At 43.9% G+C, this 17,755-nt stretch overlaps 1 pseudogene; it reads right to left on the reverse strand.

Moving 5' to 3' along the window:
- Positions 1-10,105: 10,105 nt before the first annotated feature.
- Positions 10,106-16,642, reverse strand: LOC109442775 (chloride intracellular channel protein 1 pseudogene; annotated as a pseudogene).
- Positions 16,643-17,755: the final 1,113 nt, after the last annotated feature.

The raw sequence follows: 17,755 nt of genomic DNA on the forward strand, positions 1-17,755 counted from the left end.
GGGTGCCAGGTGAGAGATGTGAGCCCAGCGAGAGGAAGGAAGGGGGCCAAGGACGAGGAGAGGGGCAGGCGAAGGGACTAGGTGAGGAAGGATGGTAGCCAGGTTGCTCCATGAGGGCAGGAACCAGGTTTGTCCCATGTCCCCAGGGCCTGGCACATAGTAAGTATTCAATGAACATTTGTTAATTGATTGATTGATTGATTGATTGATTGATTGATTTTGAACAAATTCACCGAGAGGGGCTGCTGTAAAGGATGGTGAAAAGGGGTTGGGATGAGAGGAGGCATCTTGCTTCTTAGGAGACAGTTTCTAGGCAAAAATGGCAGGAATCTTTTTGTAAAATAGCAGTCCTTTTGAGATGTCTAAGGGGGGCCATGGGAGGGGTCTGGAGTATGCAGTTCAGGGGGTTCCTCCGACTGATCCTGTGGCCCTTAGTTGGTCACCAGTGTCCCATAGAGCATTCAAGGAGGAAAGTGACTGAGGACATGGGGATGTGCTCCAGCATGTGCTGTGTAGTTTCCTGCAGTGTACTGGCTATTCACATTGCCTTCACGTGGGCACCTGCATGGTCCAATATGGCAGCCACTAGACACGTGTGGCTACTGCGGACTTGAAATATGTCTAGGCCAAAGTGAGATGGAGAGTAAGTATAAGCTACACTTGGATTTCCAAGACTTAGTAGGAGAAAGAAATATCTCAATACTTTTTCATATTGATATGTTGAAATGATATGATTTTGGATATATTGGGTTAAATACACTATAATGTTAAAATTAATTTCACCTGTTTCTTTCTATTTTTAATGTGGCTACTAGAAAATTTTAAATTATATGCGTAGCTTGCATTATATTTCTACTGGACTGCACCGCTCTGCACGCTATTCCACATCTTGCTTTTTCTCACCTAACATATTGTGGAAATTGTTCTTAATCAATGCGTATGGAGCCGTCTCATTCTTTTCAATGGCTGCACAGTATACAATTGTGTGAAGATGCTATAATGAGGTTTCAATATAGTGAGATCGCAGTGATTACAAAATCCTCAATAGTTCACTGCTGGGAGCTATGAGTCTTCCATCACACAGTTTAAAGGCACACAGAAAATTCCAAGTGGGACGTTGTGGGTTGCAGGTAGTGGGAGGATGTAGGGTCACATGTATACAGCCATGAGTCATCCACACAGTGACCCAGATGCCACCGAGGGGATGCGTCATATGCTGAAGTAGAGAACTAAGACTCAGGTGTTAGGGAAAGCTAACAGTTGGGAGAGGAAGAAAGAGGAAGAGGAAACAGGAAACAAGTAGACAAAAGGCCAGTCAGAAAGTTAGAGAAGAACCCGGATGGCCCAGGGCCACAGAGGTCAGAAAGAGACCTTTCCTACAAGAGAAGGAAGTCAAAGAAAGGTGTGCATTACAGTGATAGGGGGCCTTTAACTTCAACAAGGGGTCCTCAAATTTGTGACTTAAAAAAAATCATTATGTGATTTAAAAAAACTATTTTGCATTGAACATATATTAGTCATTGGCTGCATATTTATTGAGTCCCTTCTGTGTGACAGGCCCTGTTCTGAGGTGGGAGGGAGTTTTCAGAGGGAACTAAGACAGGAAAGAATCCTGCTCTCAAGAAGTTTATATTTTATTGCAGAGAAATGAATAATAAACAAGCAAACAAATTAGTAAGACTTTAGGTAGTTATGTGATAGAGTGACTGGGATGGGTGGTGGCATAGCAATGTCATGGAAGTCCTCTCTGTGGAGGTGACACTGTGACATTTAGTGAAGATCTGAACAAGGAGAAGGGCGTCAACTACATAACCACCCGAGAGAGAGGTAAATATGTGTTCTAAGTGCCATGGGGAGGCTTGTGTGGGGTCTTATCCAGTTTGGAGTGTGGGTAAGAGATCAAGAAGGACTTTAGAAAGTGGACACCGAGGTGAGTCTTGATGGATGGGTTCCTACTTGTCAGGGGGACAGCCTTGTTGGTTCAGGACAGAGCGTTCAGTGGGCTAAAGTGTGGAATGCAAGATGAGGCTGAGAGCCAGGCAGGGCACATGTCCTGGAAGGGTTAATAAGCCATGAGGAGAAATTTGGACTTTATCCTGAGGGCAGGGGGCAGACACTGGAGGGTTTTAAGCAGGATGGAGACAGGATCCACTGTGAAAATAAGGAGGATTACTTCCCCCATGATGTAGAGAATGGATGGAAGGGACAGGATTGGAGGCAGGGTGAGAGTTTAGGGGGTTGGGTGTTCATCCGGGTGAGGGAGGAGGGTGTCCTGAGCTACGGTAGGGTCCATGATGATAGAGGACAGAGGAAGGGATGGGAAGGAGAGATTTAGAGGAGGATAGAATTGACAGGACTTCTGTCTTGTCTGAGTGGATTTTAAAGGTGAGAGAAAAAGATCAAGGAAGACTTCCCAACGTTTGATTTGGAACATTGTCTGAAGGGTGCTACTCAGTAGATACAGCAGACAAGTGCAAGAGCAAGTTTGGGATAAACAAACGGTGTTCTAGCCATACAACGGAATATTATTTGGCCATGAAAAGGAATGAAGTACTGACATATGCTACAACATGGATGAACCTTGAAAATTTATGCTAAATGAAAGACGTCAGATGCAAAATTCTACATATTATATACTTCCATGTATATGAAATGTCCAGAATAATCAAATCCATGGACACAGAAAGTAGATTAGTGGTTGTTAGGGGTGAGGGGGAAAGAGGAACGGGGAGTGTCTACTTAATAGTATGGTGATCTTTTTTGTAGTGATAAAAATATTCTGGTACAAGTGGTAATGGTCGCACAGAACTGCAAATATACTGAAAACCACTGAATTGTACTCTTTAAAATGGTTAAAATAATTAATTTTATGCTACCGAAATGTAATCTCAATAAAATATTTAATTTAAAAAAAAGAGCATGTTCAGGGTATAATGATCAGTTTGTTTGGGAGGTGTGAATTTGGGGTGTCTGAGAGATACCCAGGTGGAACTGCCCAGTCGGTAGTTGTGGCATTTGACTCAAGAAACAGGCCTCAGATGGAGTCAACCATCAATACATAGAACCACAGAGACGCCATTGCAGCCTCAAGCTGCCTCCGCCCTTCTGGTCTAGCTCAGGATTCAGAACCAGACAGATGTGCCTTCAAATTCTGCTTTGGGAGCTCCTGCTGGCTGTTAGGTCCGTGCCCACAGAGACAAAGTTCAGGTCACCCTTTGTGTTAATTATTAGTCTTCTTTGGAACACAGATTTTTGTATTTTCATGTGAAGAGTGAGGTTGGTTTAATGTACACACAGTAGGACAAAAAGAGCTACCGAGGCAAACCCAGCCCACCAAGACTTACGCTTTTCATTACAGAGCATGTCCTCAGAGTCTTTTCCGCGGGACTAGGAATCTGGCTTTTATCAGTGTCAGCGCTCAGAGTCACACACTAGTTGGTTTCTCTGGGAGCAAATTAAACCTAAAGTCCACCTGAAAGTCTTCCCACACTCATTGTCATCACCAAGAGTGTTTTTATTTGGACTTTTCTTGTACTTGAGGACTGAGCTTCTTTTTCACATTTGACATCCCCATTTGACATTCTCTTCCCTCACTAAATGGAGCAAAAGATTTATAATCATTTTTTGAAAGCACAACAAATGCAAATATTTAATCTTTTTTTAAATTTTGTTTTATTGGGGAATATTGGGGAACAGTGTGTTTCTCCAGGGCCCATCAGCTCCAAGTTATTGTCCTTCAGTCTAGTTGTGGAGGGCGCAGCTCAGCTCCAAGTCCAGTCGCCGTTTTCAATCTTAGTTGCAGGGGGCGCAGCCCACCACCCCATGCAGGAACTGAACAAGAAACCTTGCTGTCAAGAGCTTGCGCTCTAACCAACTGAGCCATCCGGCCACCCCTCCAGCAGCTCAGTGACAGCTTGTTGCCTTCAGTCGAGTTGTGGAGGGTGCAGCCCACTGGTCCATGTGGGAATCGAACCGGCAACCCTGTTGTTCAGAGCTCGCGCTCTAACAAGCTGAGCCATCCAGCTGCCCCACAAATATTTAAAATTTTCATGTGACTCTTCCATCTTTTTTAGTTGACTGGGTAAAAATCTTCCTACTCCTGAGTCTTACATTTTTATTGTTTTGAAAGAATTAATTGTTCCATATTTTCTCTTTATAACTTATCAGGTTGTGTATGTATTGTTAAATACCCTGCTAGGCTGTGAACATCTTAAGGGACAGTGTCCCTTTGTGCCCCATATCCTAGACACCCAGTAAGGGCCTGGCATAAGGTAGGCTCTCCATATGGATCTATGGAATCACCCAAATGGGCTTTACCTAATGTCCAGGGCCATGTACAGTTTTCTTCTTCCTTCAACCTTAGCTTCCTGAGTCCACATAAAGGCTTCATTTGTAACCATGTCTTGCCTGCTTTGTTATCTTCTATAATCTAGAACAAATGGCTCCTGAATCATCTCACAGTGGCTGTCAGAGTTCAGAGTGAGGGATTGTCTCTTAATGCTTGCATAGGGAAGAATCAAGAGAGAGGTGATGAAAACCAGCTCAGGATTCAGAACCAGGTAGATGTGCCTTCAAATTCTCACTCTTCTCTGTGGCAGTAGAGTAACCTTGGGCAGGTTATTTAGACCGCTGTTTCTTAAACTATCTGCAAAGGACCAGCTTTTTAAAAAGGCAAAATTATAGCGATGGTAAAAATCAGTGGTTGCTACGGGGAATGAGGGGAGGGAGAGATGAGTAGGTGAAGTGCAGGGTTTTTAGGGCAGTGCAACTATTCCTTACGATACTGAAATGGTGGATACATGACACTGTGCATGTGTCAAAATGCATAGAACTTTCTAACACATACAGTGAAACATACAGTGAAACAACGTATGCAAATGAAAACAGAATCATTTAGGAGGTCAGAGATCCCAGGCTAGAATGCAGAATGTGCCCAAACAATCTAAATGTACTGCAGTTGTATGAACAACCTCACTAAAGGGGGTGGGGAAAAGGGTGCTAACAGAAGTTACTTGCAAATGAGTGGAGTATATAAGACTAAAGGCGAAAGAAACTGTACATAAAGTTGTTTCTCATGAGGGTACAGGTTAACAATTCTGATAACACTATACATATATACTGGGATTGAACAATTAAGTAAATGGTGACAGAGGCAACCAGGTACCTCCCTGTTGGAGTGGGAGGCTACAGGTTAGCAAGGGGAGGAGGCTGGAATTATCTGTGTGGAAATGGATTGGAGTTGGAGACATCTGTATGAACTCATGTTTAGCTTCATATAGATACATATGGGTATATACTAAAGTATTTATAAATATGTAAATGGATGTGGGTTAGTATACACATATATTTCCTTGCTCTGTCACTTGAGAGACACCACGATATCAATGGGTATACCTAGAGTCAAGATCTTACTTTCTACTGCCACTCTCCAATAAAAGAGATCCTGGGTTCCTTGAAGAAATAACTGATTCTAGGGTTGAGGAAAGAAATACATAAGATGAACCGGAGCATCTTGTATAAATGCAGAAAGTAAGAAAGTGCTTAAAAAAATAAAACACAATAATGAAATACGTCGAAGAGACACAGGAGCCAGTGGAAAGACTTCCCAAAACTGGAACAATTTGAGCAACAACATAAATAAAATCATACTTACAATCTAAAGTATAAAATAAATATTAAGAGGTCCATACTGATGTATATAAATGATTGAATACATAAATAAATGGGGGGAGAAAAGACAAACCCCCTATGCACAATTTCACATAATTAATGTGATATTGCCTCCTCAAGGAAGTTTGAACACAATTCCCCAACCCTAAAGTGTGGGCTGCATATAGTGAATTCTTTCTAAAGAAAGCACAGTCTGGAAAGGGTGGAAAAAAGACTAGGTTTACAGTAGAGGAACCTGACAAACACTACATCAGCCAAGTGATCAAGATCAACATCCGTAGTGACAGGTCATATTGAGAGTATGTACCCTTGATACTGTGTGATGAGAATGTCACTTTACTTATGTGAATTCCTCCCCAAAACTCATAACCCCAATCTAATCATGAGAAAAACATCATACAATTCCAGCTGAGGGACATAATACAAAATCCCTGACCAGTACTCCTCAAAACTGTCATGTTTATCAAAGACAAGTCTGAGAAACTGTCACAGCCATGAAGAGCCTAAGGAGACATGGCATCTAAAATATACTCATAAAGTGGTATATCCTGGATGGGATCCTGGAAGAGGAAAATGACATTAGGTAAAGAAATCTGAATAAAATATGGATAAATAATACAAATAAATTTAATAAAGTAGTAACTATTCAATAACAATGTGTCAATGTTGGCTCATTAATTGTGACAAATTTACTAACAAATATAAGGTATTAATAGTAAGAGAAAATGGGTGTGGGGTATATGGGTCCTCCCAGACTGTCCCTGTAATTTTTCTGTAAATCAAATTATTCTTCGAAAAGGTTATTAAAAATGAATTACTAGAAAAATAAAATTTATAAAAACCAAAGATATATAAAATATTAATCCCCAAATTTTACGTAATACCGTGTTTATTTTATCTTTCGTTTGTCAAATTGTAGGTTATAATTGCAACTATTTTGTGTTTATAAATACACAATGATTACCTAGGATATGCTTTCTGATAAAAAATAAATCATGGCATAATTAGATACACTTCATCTAACTTTTAATTTATTCTAATCCAATTATATAAAGGAGAGATTAGCGAACTTTTTTGCAAAGGACCATATGGTCTCTGTCACAACTACTCAACTTTGCCTCAATAGCATTGTAGACAATCCTAAAATGAATGTGCAGTTGTGTTCCAATAAAATTTTATTTACAAAAACAAGGAGCCGCTAAATTTGGCTCATGGGCTGTATAGTTTGCCTACCCTTCACATTTAGCCAAACACTTGTGAGATTTAACAGTTTTCCCGAGTACATTTGTTTTCAAATCACTATCTTGTGAAACAATCTACTCGTACTTCTTTTCCTTGTGAAATATTTTTTTAAAATTTGTTTCCAATAAATATTTATTGATAGGACCCATGAATAAGAAACTGTCTCTAACCACACTATGAAGTGAAATAAAAATCCCTAGAGACACGTTCACTAAATATATAAAGATATTATTTCACTCAGAACCAGAGTTTCAACATTGTCAACATTTTCATTTAATTTCCATGAATTTCTTTCCTGGATACTATTCCTTTGCATTGATCTATTTACCAATTCTTGGCCCAAGACTACTTTAAATTACTATAGTTTTACATTTTACCATCTGGTCATTTACTCAAAATGTATTTTTTCATATGAACTTGAGAATCAAATTTTCAAGTTCCAAAAAATAACATTGGCGTTTTTATTCTAACTGCAGAGATGAATATAGGGAGAATTAACATCTGTTTACCATTAAAGCTTTTCTTCTAGGAACATATGTCTTCTTATTTATTCAAGACTTTTTTAAAGTCCTTTATTATGTTTATTATTTTTCTTCATATGACTTTTCCACAACTCTTTTAAAGTATATTCCTAGCTGTTTTGTGCCAAATGTTTATTTATTATTTTATTTTTAATTCTTTTTTTAATTGGGGAACAGTGTGTTTCTCCAGGGCCCATCAGCTCCTAGTCATTGTCCTTCAATCTAGTTGTGGAGGGCGCAGCTCAGCTCCAAGTCCAGTTGCTGTTTTCAGTCTTTAGTTGCAGGGGGCATAGCCCACCATCCCATGTGGGAATTGAACCAGCCACCTTGTCGAGAGCCCACGCTCTAACCAACTGAGCCATCCGGCCGCCCCCCAAATGTTTATTATTACATACAAGGGACATACAACTTCTCTGTCAAAGTGCTAGGAGTTTCCAAACACCATCTCTCAATTCCTGTACTTACCTCACTGTGACCAGCATAGGTCTGTGATTTGCATTTAAGGAAGCACTGATTTTGACTTCTGTGAGCCTCGGGCTCCTCTTGGGTAAAATAAGAGCACAGTGTTGGTACAGAGTGGACTCCTAACAGATGGATGCTTTCACAGGCAGCTCCTCAGGTCCCAAAGGAGACATCCCTTTCCTGCCCAACAGCCGCCATGCTCTGTGGTTGCTCTCTGGCCTGTTTTCCCCACCCTCCAAGAGTGCGTCCAGTAATGTCCTGACTCTTCCTGTTTATAAGTTTTGTAACACTTTGAAAGAAGATAAAGAGAAACAACAAATTATGGGGAAAATATTTGCAACTAATCTGACAAAACGTCCCTAACAGTATTACATGAAACACATAAATTGATAAGAAAAATACTAAGATCTTAGCTGGATAAAGGATTTGAACAGATAATTCACTATGAGAATATATATATGTATTATTCACATACACACATATGTATGTATGGAAAAAATAGCTGTTTAATTCTTAGAAGTGGTAAAAATGTGAATTAAATTAATTGTATAATTATTAAACTATAAAAATGATTTTTCAAATTCTTCCTAGGGCTTTCAAAGTTTTGTTAACAGTGTCACTGTGTTGGTTAATGTCATGTTTCAACTTGGTTGGGCCATAGTGCCCAGATATTTGGTCAAATATTATTCTGGCTGTTTCTATGAGAATGTTTTTGGATGATATTTACATTTAAATTGGTGGACTTTGAGCAAAGCAGATTGCTCTTCATAATGTGGTGGACTTCATCCAATCAGTTGAAGGCCTGCATAGAACAAAAGGCTGACCTTGAACAAGAGGGAATTCTCCAGCAGACTTTAATTGCTGGACTTCATCTGAACACTGACTCTTCCTAGTTTTCTAGTAGATTGCCTTTTTCTTGAGTCTTTAGCCTGCCAGTCTCCTGCATCAGATTTTGTACTCACCAAGTCTTTATAATTGTGTGAACCAACTCCTTCAAATAAATCTCTCTCCCTCTCCCTCTCCCTCTCCCTCTCCCTCTCCCTCTCCCTCTCCCTCTCCCTCTCCCTCTCCCTCTCCCTCTCCCTCTCCCTCTCCCTCTCCCTCTCCCTCTCCCTCTCCCTCTCCCTCTCCCTCTCCCTCTCCCTCTCCCTCTCCCTCTCCCTCTCCCTCTCCCTCTCCCTCTCCCTCTCCCTCTCCCTCTCCCTCTCCCTCTCCCTCTCCCTCTCCCTCTCCCTCTCCCTCTCCCTCTCCCTCTCCCTCTCCCTCTCCCTCTCCCTCTCCCTCTCCCTCTCCCTCTCCCTCTCCCTCTCCCTCTCCCTCTCCCTCTCCCTCTCCCTCTCCCTCTCCCTCTCCCTCTCCCTCTCCCTCTCCCTCTCCCTCTCCCTCTCCCTCTCCTCTCTCTCCGGAGAACCATGACTAACACAGGCACTCTCATACATAAGTACAAAACTTTTGAAAAGCAATTTGGCAATATGTATTAAGAGCCAATAAAAGATTTATACACTTTGATTCAGTAATACCACTTTTTGGAATCTATCTTAAGGAAATGATACCCAGAAGGAGAAGTTATTGGCATGTTAAGCATGGCATTATTATTTATAATAGTTAAAGAAAGCAACCAACAAACAAAATATCTAAACATTCAATAATAGAATAGTTCATTAAATTATGGTATAACTATTCAATGAAACACTTCCATTAAAATTATATTGAAGATGCTTAATAAATTAAACAACTGAATACAAAATTATATCTACAGTGTTGTTCCAACCATGTTAAAATATATATGTAGATGAGAAAATTGGGAGTGAAAAAAATTATTTGGGTTATTTATAAAGAAGATGTGTTATATGTGATTTTCCACCCTCTAATGTTAGGCTTTCTATAACATTTGTATATTGCATTTATTGATTTATTTTTTCACATTTTTTAATCTGTGTTTTATTACTGAAATACATTGTCCTACCCTTCCCACCCCACAATAAAAAGCCCACCCAGATCCCTCATTCCTTCCCCTCATCCCCCAACCTATCCTGTACAAGTGCTGCAGAATTCACTCCCCACTAGCAATTCTGAACGTATCCTGAGTGGAGAAAAATGGAGGGGGGCAAGGGAGCCCCAGGAGGGGCTTATTTGATGGCCTTGGCCACTTGCTCATAGGTCAGCTCGATCATTTCATCCTCTGAACAGATGGCCTGGCACAATTACCGTTACACTCCTTGGAACACCTCAAGCAAGGAGAATCCCTGGTACTTCTTATACACCACCTGTACTATATGGAGCTTTGGCAACAGGTTGCAGTCGACCAGAGTGAGCTCATCACCATCCAGAAATTTCCACTGAGAGAGGCCATCAGCACTGGTCTCATCTACTTCTTCTAGGATGGGGGATGTCAAGAAATTCTCTAAAACTTTCAGGGCTTTCAGGAGCCCCTTTTCCAGATGATCACTGAAGGCTGGGTTTGAATTCTTGATGTAGGCAGAAAATTTAGTAAATATGTCCAGCTAGCTGTGTTGGATTCAGGGTTCAGAGCTGCCAGCTTGGGGTAGCTGGGAGGGCAGAGCCCTGCCTCCAGAAATGCCTCAGTCTTGTTGGTGTCTGTGTGCACTTCGGTGCCATACAGCAGGAATGGGACCTGCCCTCCTGGGCACGGCTTCTGTACGTCTAGTTTGCCTCTTGGTGTCAATGGTGGTGATGTTGAAGGTGTCTCCCTTGAGCCAGGACACCATGAACATCTCTGAGAGACGGGGCAGGTCTTGGCCCCGTCACCGCCAGCGTTCACGAACAACTTAATTCTTCAGCCATGACTGCGATGAGGATCCTTGCATTTATTTTTTTTAAAGGGAATAAAGGAAGGAAGGGAGAGAGGGACAGAGGGAGGAGGTATTTTGCAGGTATTTTGGACACTGGTGAGTACAGGGTGCCGTCTCCCTACCCGCCCATGCCAGTCCTGCAATGCTGCCTTCGGTGTATAGGCTCTGGGGTCCAACTCCCCCCAGGAAGGAGGTGAGCAGGCAGCAGCTCCTGGAGTGGAGGGAAGAGTTGTGCCAGCTGCCTTTCCTTCCACCTCAGGTTCCTACTCCATTTTTCTGGTCCTACATTTCTTCAATACCTGGTCACATCTGAGGGTGTGATTGATCAGCTAGAGTCTCTCTCCCTGTTGCTCTCCCAATGGGAATGCCACAAGACAGGAACCCAGGGTTTGCCCTAGAGACTTGCATTGAACTTTAGCCAACCAACTGAATGCTAGTGATGAATTCACCCAGTGTTGGCCTGGGGCCACTGGGAGACCCAGATCTCTCCCACTCAAGAGTGAGGGAGAAAGGAGACTCCTAGATGTTTGCATGTTTCTCCCTCTGCTGGAGAACCCATTCCTTTCTTTGCCTGGCTAATTTCTACAGTCTTGAAAGACTCAGCTAAGTCATGACCTCCTACAGGAAGCCTTCCCAGATATACACTTCCCTGTCAGGCTGGCTCAGGTTGGGAACACCAGGAGGATAAATGCTGTGTCTGCCAAGGCCTAGGCAGAGCTGAAACTTAGAAAATATTTGTTGACTGAAAAGAAATCACTTCCTTGTAATTGACTTGACCCTTGGCCTCACATCTCCCTGGACCCACAATCCCCTCTACCACATATACTGTCTTGGGAAGAACAACTTCTTTGATTAAATGTATGTACCATATGGAAGGAGGAAACACTTTGGTGTTGTGACGGCCATGAAAATGTACTGCTCAGATCTCCTGCTGCACAGAGCAGAACTGACTGACACACCAGCTGCAGTCCCCTGCATCCACCATCACCTTTCACAAGAGATCATGCTTCCCCAGGGCTGCTCCCAGACAGTGCCTGAGCATAGTGAGGGTATGATGCAGGCACGTTCCAGCAAAACATGGGACTCCTCCAATGGATGACACTGGCTTGAGGACATCCGATTGGCCTGATGGAAACTGTCTTAGACTGAACTGCAGTCCAGGACTCCTCTACCCAGTCCTTGAGGCTTCCTTCCCCCTTTCCCTCACAGAGGTCAGACCTGCATTGTGGTCTGAAGGTTCTGCTCACTCTCTGGTTCCTTCCTTGTGGTAGCCAATTTCCAAGATAGCTCCTAATGATCCCCACTTCCCTGTGTTCATGTTCTCATGTAGCCCCTCCCACACTGTACCAGGGTCGGTCTGTGTGACCAACAGAATATGGCACATGTGATAGAATGTCACTTCTGAGATTAGGTTATAAAAGATACGGCAGCTTCTCTCTCTCTCTCTCAAGTCAGCTGCCATGTTGCTACCATGTTGTTGAACAGCTCTAGCCCACATGGTGAGAAGCTGAAGCCTCCAGCCAACAGCCACACGAGTGAGCTTGGGAGCCTTTAGTTGACTGTGGCCCCTGCTGACAACTGCAACCTTCTAAGAGGCCCTGAGCCAGAAACAAATAGCTACGTCTCTCCAGATTCCTGATCCTCAGAAACTTGGTGAAATAATAAATGTTTGTTGTTTTAAGCCACTAACTTTTGGAGTGATTTGTTATGCAGCAATAGATAATTATTAAATAATATACTCCCCTTTTTTCTTTCCGAGGCATTTCCTCCAATAAATCTTTTGCATGCTTAATCTTGTCATGACATCAGCTTTTCAGAGGACTGAGACAGCATAGGTGTCAACAGATGACAAGAAAAACAGCCAACCCTAACTGAACATGTAGTAGTGCCAGACACTTCTAATCACCTATCATTTTAGTTAATCCTCACGACAATCCTATGCGATACTACTATTGTCCCCATTTTATAGATGAAGAAACCGAGACGCAGCGATGTTAACTCATTTTGATGTGGAGAGAGCGCCTAGAAAACCAAAAAAATGCTGTGTTTACTGCAGGGAGTTCTAGTTCTGGCTCAGCTGTGTGACTTTGGATAAGACATTTCACGCCTCTGGGCCTCTTCCTGTCTATGAAGAGGGTACCAAAATGACTGGTCTCTGAGGTCCCTTTTAAGGATAACAATAGGGTATCACTAGCATTCCAAGAGTTAGACTAGTAAAACTGACACGTAAGAGATAAGACCACACAGACACATACACGTGTGTACGTATACAAATACATGTGACTCAAATGTCAGCGGGAGTCATCCTTTCTTTGGGGTCCAGAGAGAAGGGAGGTTCAAGCGCCCATTCCACCTTCCTTGTCAAGTCCAATGCTCCCTCCAGACACTGAGAATCCTTTGGTGGCAAGTGGAGGAGGTGATGGACTTGTGTCACCCCCCACGCCAAAGTCCCACTCCAATTTCCTGCCTTGAGACTTCCTGGACTCCACCCTGCACAAAGCTGTTCTGCTTTTCCTCAGTCCCTGTGCCAACCCAAATTTGAGACATAGCCTTTTTCTCCTTGATCCCTGCCCCCCTGCCCCACCCCTATGAGGCACCCAACTGCAACAGAACTCAGACTATGGTCCCCGGTCATTGGCCACACTGCACAGCAAACAGCAGCCTGCGGCAGAGCCGGAGGTAGTTTTTCTATCACCTGCCCCGGCCCACCGCCCTCCACCCCCGCTCCAGCCACCCAGGCTTCCCCCTCTTGCCGTTGCATAGGGTTGCCAGATAAAATACAGTATGTTCAGTTAAATTTGAATTCCCCATAAACAACAAATAACCTTTAGTATAAATATGTCCCAAATATTGCATGGGATATGTTACATTAAACAATTATCCATTGTTTATGTGAAATTCAAATTTTACTGGACATTCTATATTTTTATTTGTTCACTCTGGCCTCCTCTTTTTTTCCGCTCTTGTTTAAAAATTCATTTTAGGTGTACAAAACAATGTGATACCCTCCCCCGCCCCCGCGCCCAATCGACTACCCCTCTGACATCGTATATAGCTGTTACAATTCCATTGACTCTATTCCCTATGCTGTACTCCACCTCCTGTGACGAGATATATATATATATATATATATATATATATATATATATATATATATATATATATATACACATTAAGTTATAGTTGACATTCAGTATTATTCAGCTTCAGCTTCAGGTGTACAGCGCAGTGGTCAGGCTTCCTGTTTTTTTCCAAGGCTTCTCCTCGCTGCTCTCCCCAAGGTCACCCCTGACACTCAGATTCTGTTCACTGTATAAGTCAGAGCAATTATGGTCGGCCCAGACTTCATCCCCAAAGTCAGCCCAGGTCCATGCTGCATTTCTAAACCCCTCAAGGACATCTGCTCCTTTATTAGCTCAGTGTACCCACAGTTTATGTTTTCTTCTTGAATTCCTCCAACCTGTTCTTCGAAACAGCACTTTCCTCTTCTGTTGCTGGTATAGAAGTTGTCTTAACACAAAAAGGCTTCTCCAGCTGCCGCCAGAGTGTGGAAGGCCTATCAGTGCCTACACAATGCAAATAAAGAAAGAATTTGCCAGTGGAGGCCAGCCAACAAGGAGAACAAGAAAGAGGGCCCAGGAGGCTGAACCAGGTGGGAAGAGGCCCTGCGTAGAGGAACACAGCTCTCCACTTGCAGAAGTAATCCCTCGTGTTAGCCATCCTATCGTGTGAGGGAGTATGGGGGAAAATGGTTTTGCGGTCAAACAAATGTGGAAAATTTCTGGTAAAACTATGTTTCTTTCAGAGCCTTAAATAGTCCTACACATATTGTGAATTTCCAGGAGTGGATGAAATATGCAGCCTTCTCCAAACTTAATTGGCATTAAGAGTCCTTTTTTTGAAAAGTTGTACATGTAAGAGTGTTTTGCTTTGGGAAATGTGGCCTTTCACTCCCCTCTCCGCTAATTCTGCTGCCAGCTCACTAAGTTATCTAATTTGAGTCTTCGGATACCTAGAATTTATAAAGGGGACCACCATGTCATCTGACACAGGGATTTAATAATTGCAAAGGGACAGCATAGGGGAGATTGCTGAAGATTAATAGACTTGCATAGGTGAGAATAAATCAATAGACATCACACAGTCAGACAGTTGGGGAGTTCTAGCTTATATTTTCCGTTAATAAACGGCATTCTGGTTTATATATCAGTTGGGCACGTGGGTTTGGTTAGCAGAAATCATTTCCCCAGAAGCTGGGACATTGATAAGACCTGGCTCTTGGTTACTGGGCTGAAAAGATGGGCCCAAGCAAAGTGACCAGTAGGCTTCTTGTTTCTTCCCACAAAGCACCTTCCAACTCTAGAATTGTGGGCTTTAGGAAACGTGGATCTTTAATAAATGTTAAATTTGCTGAGGGCCAAAGGGGTCATCATAGGTCAGCCATCTTAGCAGTGGGCAAAGGGCCAGCTGGTGAGCTGAGGTGTATGAGGAAGGAGAGAAGTGAGAAAAGGGGTAAGTGCAACGAGGAAGAGAAGACATGAGTCAGGGGGGTCCAAGATCAGAAGCGAACATGACATTTAGTAGGTGCCCAATACTGGAGGGCAGTGGGAACAGGAAACGCATGGAAAACAGGAAGACAGAGGAACTAGGCTGCAGGCTGGGCTTCAGAGCAGTTTCAGGCTGAACCCAGGACAGCAGCCATGAGGAGATGCATGTCCTAGCCTGGGAGGCCGAGAGATAACTGGAGGCCTGCTGTTCTCCACGTGGTGGAGTTCTTCAGGAGTGGACAGAGCACAGAGCCCATCCCTGGGGGGAGGCACCTGAGCTCTCACACCTGGGGAGAGAGGGCCTGTGGATGGTGAGGGCCGGACTGGGGTTCTGAGAGCTGGCAAGAAAGCTCTGGGAACTGAGACTCAAAGTCTTCCCTACCCCATCTTCCTATTGGACACCCTTTTCATCAGCTACGGCCCTGGTCCTGCTCCTCTGACCCGTCCTGGTTGGAAGAGAAGGAGCTCCTTGTGGGCCTGTGGAGACTCCTGAGACCCCGACCCGCCTCTGCCAGAATACCATGGCAGCTGATTCTGTTTCCTCTTCCTGACCCAGGGGCCTGAGCTCACAGCCACCTCCTGTCTGCCCAATAGACAGGAGCTGTGACAGCCCCCCTCCACACCCCTGCTTCCCCACCCAGTTCTCGGAGCAGCTCAGATTGAAACTGAATTTGAAACATTCCCTTACTTCCTTGTTCCTCTTGGCACCTGGGTCACTGACGTCCTGGCCCAAAATGCTCACTGTGCCAGCACCCTCCAGAACCAGGGACCCACCCAGGTAGACTCAGAGTCTGGCAGCGTCAGAGCTGGAAGGGACTGCTGTGACCGACTAGTCCAACCTCATTTCAAAGATGAGGAAACTGAGGCAGCGAGTGAGGAGTAGTTGCCCAAGGTCACACAGCCGTGAGACTGTTTAGGTTCTGGATCTTCATGTCCTCCCTGAACTAAAGTAGTGCCCAAATAAAGAGCCCCTGTGATCAAAATCCAGATGTCACTTCATCCAGCCTCTTGCCTCCAAGGGGTCCATGACAGCAGGGGTTGCTGCAATCTCAGAACTTCTGGCTGCATGTCGACAAGTGCAGCCTCGCTCCCTCTCCAGGCCCAAGGGCCACATTTGTCTATTCACTGACTTAACATAGACCACTGAGTGCCTTCACCTAGTGAACCTCAGCACCACTGGGGAAAGGGAGAGGATGACCCTAGTAGACTCTTCTTTTTCATAGGGGTATTGTAAAGCCAAAACGAGATTCAGATGCAAAAGCACTCAGGGTGGGAATGTGTGAGGGCCCTACGTGGTAATGGGGAAAGGACACATGCCCCAGAGACATTTGGCTGTGCTCAGGCCAGTGGCTCTTTGACCACCTTGCCCCACTCACCTTCGAGCCATGTGGACTCTGGCTTTACCGACACCGTTCCCTTCTCTAGAGGGTCCTTCCTCTGACCCTTGGTGCACCCATCTGATACCACCTTCCTTTTAGGAAGAGACAGTGTCCTCTGGTTTGCAAATCAAATGAGGTGGGTTCAAATGTGCCCCAGTCAGCCTGCTGTATGTTTTTGATCTCTACAGCTTTCCCTCCTCTTAGGAAATGTCCCACATCCTTTAAATGGCTGATAAAACCAACATCTGTATTCCTCAAAGTGTCCTCCTCCAGCCACTTGCCTCAGCATCACTTGGGGAAATAGGTAAACATGCAGGTTCCCTGGCTGAGGCTTGGTGGAGGGCAGGCTCTGGAGCTGATATTGAAACCAGCTCCCCTAGGACATGCTTCTGCCTGTAGAGTCTGAAAAGGTGAAGAATCTGACTCTTACCAGCTCTCTAGCCTCATCTTATTTATTCCTCCCCCCTAGCCCCATCTCTGTGGTCTTCTTCAGCTCCTTGATTAGGTAAAGTTTATATTTACCTCAGGGCCTTAGCACATGCCGTTCCTCTGCTCACAGCTGTCTTGCCCCACCTCCACCTGGCTAACCAGTGCTCCTTCTTTCGACCAGCTTAGGCATCCTTCTGCCTGCCCTCCTCCCCCAACTAAAGTAAATAACTTGCTGTATGTCCCTAGAATCCTCTCTGCTTTTCCCTCACAGCACTTAACGCAATTATAATTTACTTGCTTGACTTTTTGTCTAATATCTGTTTCCAGACCAGACTGTCGAGGTCAGAGACTGCTGTTATCTCTGCTTTTAGCCCCACACCTGGCACAGACAGTTCCAATCAATGATTAGAGAGAATATTCTATGTCAAAATGCCAAACACAGTGGATGCGCAATATACGGCGGCTTAAAAAAACACAACCAGCAAGTTAAATAAGAAAAACAGCATGAAAGAGCCAACATAGAGCTTTACTGTCAGTAGCAAGTCAATTCTCCGGTATGCATGGTTTGCTCTATTTTCTCACCTGTGCATGTGGTGACACAGGTTACCAGCCTCTGGCAGCCTCTGAGTGGTGGTGGGTGAAGGGCAGAGGTCTGTGTGGCCTCGGGCTGCCTGCTGGAAGGACATGGCTGT

Source organism: Rhinolophus sinicus, chromosome 17 (genome assembly GCF_057876585.1).
Source record: "Rhinolophus sinicus isolate RSI-liver-muscle chromosome 17, RSI-T2T, whole genome shotgun sequence".
NCBI classification, from domain to species: Eukaryota; Metazoa; Chordata; class Mammalia; order Chiroptera; family Rhinolophidae; genus Rhinolophus; species Rhinolophus sinicus.